Raw genomic sequence first — 4,607 nt, 5'->3', positions numbered from 1 at the left:
ATTACCTGTCTCAAACCCAAAACTTTCCCATAATAAGGAACCAACGGCCTTTGTTCACCAGACTCTGCCACAGCTCCTTAATCTGACACTCGGAATGGCAGAAAACAGAATGACCCTGATGGTGTACACAAAATATCAGCTGGTGCTTAGGGTAAATCTTGCTTCTAATGAACTTGATGGCAGAATTCCCACTGATTGCAATGGGAGCTGACACAGGCAGTGACAGCTGCGTGTAACCCAGAGCAGGCTGGTAACAGCCCTTCAGCTCATTGTACCTCTCTGGAAACACACAGGGGCTTTCACAAGTCCTTTTGTCCACTCCAGCAACTCGGAGATTTCAAATTACCCCAAGGCTAATGCTGAGGAGTACAGCTACAACTGATTGTGCTTCTCTGCTGTATAAGAAAAATAAAAATGAAATGTTCTTTCAAGACTCTCCCTCAGATTAGTATTTCATGAACTTTCTAGACTGCTAAAATTCTAAAAGTTATTAGCATGGCCAAAATCGGCTCAATTTAAAATGTTTTGCAATGCAGTTTAAAAATAAAGGGAAACATTAATTTTCAGTTAAACAGAAAGTAATTTTTAACTTAAATTTTTACATATAATATATGTAAATATATATATATTTATATATAAAATACATAAATAATTTTTATATATTATCTATATATATTAAACTTTTTCATATTTGACATAAGATAACTGGGACACTGCTTATAAAGTCATTGAAACTTCATTTCCCAAAAACTGTTTTAAGAAAAAAAAAACAAACAAAAAAACAACCTAGCTCTTTATTTGTAGATTCGACCCTTGGATAGCATGAGGCTGGCAGAATGGCTTACAAGCTGCTTCTGGACTCCTTTCCAAAACAAGTGGCTTGTGGTGATCTAAAAACATCTCAAGATGAAAGAGAAATAGGTTTAGTAACCCCAGCTGACAGAATTGCTCCTGCTGTCATGCAGCTACTGGACTCTAATCTGAGGGGCAGTTCAGGGCTCCTGGGATGAAACAGATACTGAGAATAGATTTGCCTTTCAGTGCTTCCCCCTCTGTTGCATTTGCACAGAGCAATATTCAGAATTTCCTCCTTGCTCTTGTTTTTTCCTGCCAGCAAAGTGGTTTAGTACTGCTATACTGAGTCCCACCACTCCATAGGGTTACCCAATTATGCCTCCAAAACATGAATTTTATCTCCTTCTCCTACTGTACCTTTGCCTTTATAGCCCATTTCACAGGTGTCTGGTCAGTGGGAAGGACAAGGCCAGAACCTCCCGTTTTCTTTGAAGAGGGTAGCACAAAGCCATCCAATTAAACCCCCTTGATTTAATTACCCGCTCTACGAGGGAAGCTGTCACACAGGTTCTGCTCCTGCTACTCTGTTTCGGTTGCTACTTGGGGCCGCTGAACCGGCAGTGTCGGACGTGCCTCCCAGGCAGTTCTGGCCTGCTGAGATCTTTTTTTCTGACGCCCCGAGAAGCACTGATGAGTTTTCACACCCCTGCGGCAGCGCCACCTGTCTCCTTGGCAGCCAAAAACGCCACTGCACCGCTCGGCCGCCCTCCAGTCCCGCGGCTTGGGGAGCCTTTCCTTGGCACGTCCCTGTCAACAGGTGTGAGGATGCTCCAAGAGGCCCGCGGTAGCAGCCTGAGAGACGCTAACTGCTCAAAGGAGCTGTTCTTCCCGGAGAAGTGACGCTTGCATTGTCATGCAGGCCGCCGATCGTTGCCTGGCACCTCCGTGCTCAAGGCGGGAGTCCAAACAACTTGCGACGAGGCACTTTGCCATCTCAGCAGATGGACATGAGCATAAGCAGCTTAGGGACTAAAGTCTGCATATCAAGCACAGGCATGGAGGGCATGATTCCCGGCCAAGAACGCTGCCACTGCTGTTTATCTTCTGCTTACCGACCTGGAGTTGTTTATCTTCTCTTCCCAACCCGGAGTTCAGGGAATATGTCACCGCTAATTAAGACCTGGGCTCGACTCAGTTTCGAAATCAGAGAACACGACTTGCGCAAAACAAGTGTCTGTCTGGCTTGAATTGAGCCACAGGTCCTAAGAGAGGGTGAGGGAGTTATCAGGATGAAATCAGGACCAAAATGATACCTCAAAATTCTGCTGTTTCATCAGACTCGGGAAAAGGATAAGGGAAGTGTGAACAGGGAATAAATGGGTGGATTTATGTTTTCTCAAAAGGAAAAGTAAAACGTGGCATCACAAAGGTGTGCAGTTGGAATGGGGGAAAAAAATGGGCTCAGTATGAGAAAAAGTCCTGATTGTAAATTGCATGAATTTACAGAATAATCTCAGAAAGGCAGGCTTAGGGGCATTTTTATTTGGCAGTTGTAATAACGAAAGAAAAATCTTCTTCAGAAGCAGAAGACAATACTGCATTCACTGTGAGAAAACCCAGACTACCTAAGGGGTCTTTTTTTTTCTGTCAGTTCCATGAGTCAGGTAAGATTTTGTTTCCTAAGGTACAGTGGTACTAAAAATCCTAGAGTGCCTTTGAAAGCCTAAACTAGCACTAAGTGTTTCAGAGATCTTGTCCATGAACAAAAAAGACATGAAGCAGGGGATAGGGCAGTACATTATTTAAACCATGGCGTGACGTGCTTCTGCTCACTGGAGACAACTGCAATATCAGATGACAGGATAAAGGACATGCTTAAAATGTATTGAAAATTTATTAAAACTGGATTTTGGTCTTGCCATTGCTATCCGAGTTTCAGGCCAAATATTCATGAAATGTCATAAAAATCTGCTCCCCCTCCTTTACAATTTTAGTATCAAAACTGACTTTTGATTAAGGTAAGAAAAGAGGTCAAGTATTTTCTTTTCTGATAAAAAACAAAACAGAAATAAATAGAAAGGAAAGCAAGTAAATAAAAATGCAAACCTAAAACCAAAAGGGATTCACTGCATGACACTCAATTGACTACTTGAAATACAGTACCCTAATAGGAAAAGCTGTCCCAAAACATAAAGCCCTGACAAAAAAAAAATTCACAAACCAGGCACAGCAGATCTCAGAGCTGATGTAACCTCATTCAGGTCATTATCCACACACTGTGAGTAATAGGACCACACATTTTACATTTTTTAATTTCATGGAGTTTTTTTTATTTACACCCACGAAACAATCTTCATCAGGGTAAGGCTGAAAGACATTTTCCCTCTGTGGAAACCGGGATACAGGGAACTCAACTGCAGTTCACACAGACAGGTGCAGCATATTCCAACACCCTTCTCTGATGATGCAACCAGATAAATTGCATCAGCTCAGACTGTTCTCCAGCCCTATTCAAAAGGACAGATGGGATTCATTTGTCATCACCAAAAATGTCTTCCCACAGTTCTACCGGAACAGTGTAGTCCTGACCGCTACTTTTATTATCGTTACACTTGTATCTACATCGATATTTGTATATGACTTCTGTCAGAGGACCTTCACTTGTGAGAAAATATCTTTGCTAGTGTCACGGAAATGTTGCAAGGCCATCACATCCCCTTGCCTTGTTTCATGTGACAGTGAAAATATTTCGGGTTGCAAAGCAAGTTAGAAAAAATCTGCAGTTTTGCCTTTGCATCCACTTTTTTTGTACCATAACTATTCCAAGCCTAAATCAAAGCATAGTGAAGTTAGAATTCAGTCAATGAAAAAACCTCTATTTTTATTTATCACACTTCAAGTCACTGAGTTTTCATTTGAATATCTCAGTGACCTAGAGTCACTAACAAATGTCAGCTGAAGCATTCAACTAATTTTCTCAGACTGCTCAGGCTGCTTTGCACTGCAGCCAGAGCCCCTCACCACACCACCAGAGTAAATTAAATGGATATTCTTTTCTTACTTATAAGATGGAGGTCAGCTACCAGGTTGTAGATGATGCATTAGTCTTGTCTTCTCTGCTAGCTGGCAGAATACCTAATTCTGGTTTGGAAAAAAAAAAAAAAAAACAAATGTAGAAAAACAAACAAAGGGAAGACAAAAACCTGAAGAAATAACCAGTAAGCAGCACTAGATAATACACCAACAATGAAAATTTCTGCTGCTGAATCTGCTTTCACAGAACCACAGAACATGCTGAGTTGGAAGGGACCCCCAAGGATCACTGAATCCAACCCTTAGCCCTGCTTTCTTCTGTTTCACCTTTAGCTTTTTTCTCCTCTCCCACGGTATCACAAGCAGTGCAGGGGGAGGATGAAGCATCCCAAAAAGGGTGTCCAAAGATGCTTAAAATGCATATGCCTTGAGTCTTCCTCATGCCTTCCTCCAGCAGGGTTAGCCCACAGTGATTCCTGTACATTTTTCACATGGTAACCAGGGGGAAAAAAACAGAGGAAAAAGAGGCAATAATCTTTCCTTGGGCCTCCCCACGCTCCTGAGAGATGTATTTCAAGAATTCATTCTGTGTTATGGGGGAAGGAGCACAAACAGGTGCTTTTTGGAAGCAGCTGTTTTAGGAAACAGTAAGCACGAGGATGCATTTGAAATGTGACCCTGACCTACTCTGTCCTTCACATTGTGCAGGAAAAGGCTTTTATCTCCTGCAGATCTACAGCTTTTAACCCTTTCCTGAAAGAAGGGGTCTGTGACCTGGC

General features: G+C 42.1%; 1 long non-coding RNA gene across 1 annotated transcript in view; it reads right to left on the bottom strand.

Moving 5' to 3' along the window:
• Positions 1 to 362: 362 nt before the first annotated feature.
• LOC114068030 overlaps positions 363 to 4,607 on the bottom strand; it is a 16,994-nt gene continuing 12,749 nt past the window's right edge. Inside the window, exon 3 of the long non-coding RNA XR_003573505.1 lies at positions 363 to 372. This is a non-coding gene — a long non-coding RNA (uncharacterized LOC114068030). The remainder of the gene's footprint in view (positions 373 to 4,607) is intronic.

This window comes from Empidonax traillii, unplaced genomic scaffold (genome assembly GCF_003031625.1).
Source record: "Empidonax traillii isolate 1590-97213 ecotype Southwest subspecies unplaced genomic scaffold, ASM303162v1 scaffold996:size228895, whole genome shotgun sequence".
Lineage (NCBI taxonomy): Eukaryota > Metazoa > Chordata > Aves > Passeriformes > Tyrannidae > Empidonax > Empidonax traillii.
The sequence above is the reverse complement of the archived record's forward strand: the minus strand, read 5'-3'. Positions and strand labels throughout refer to the sequence as shown.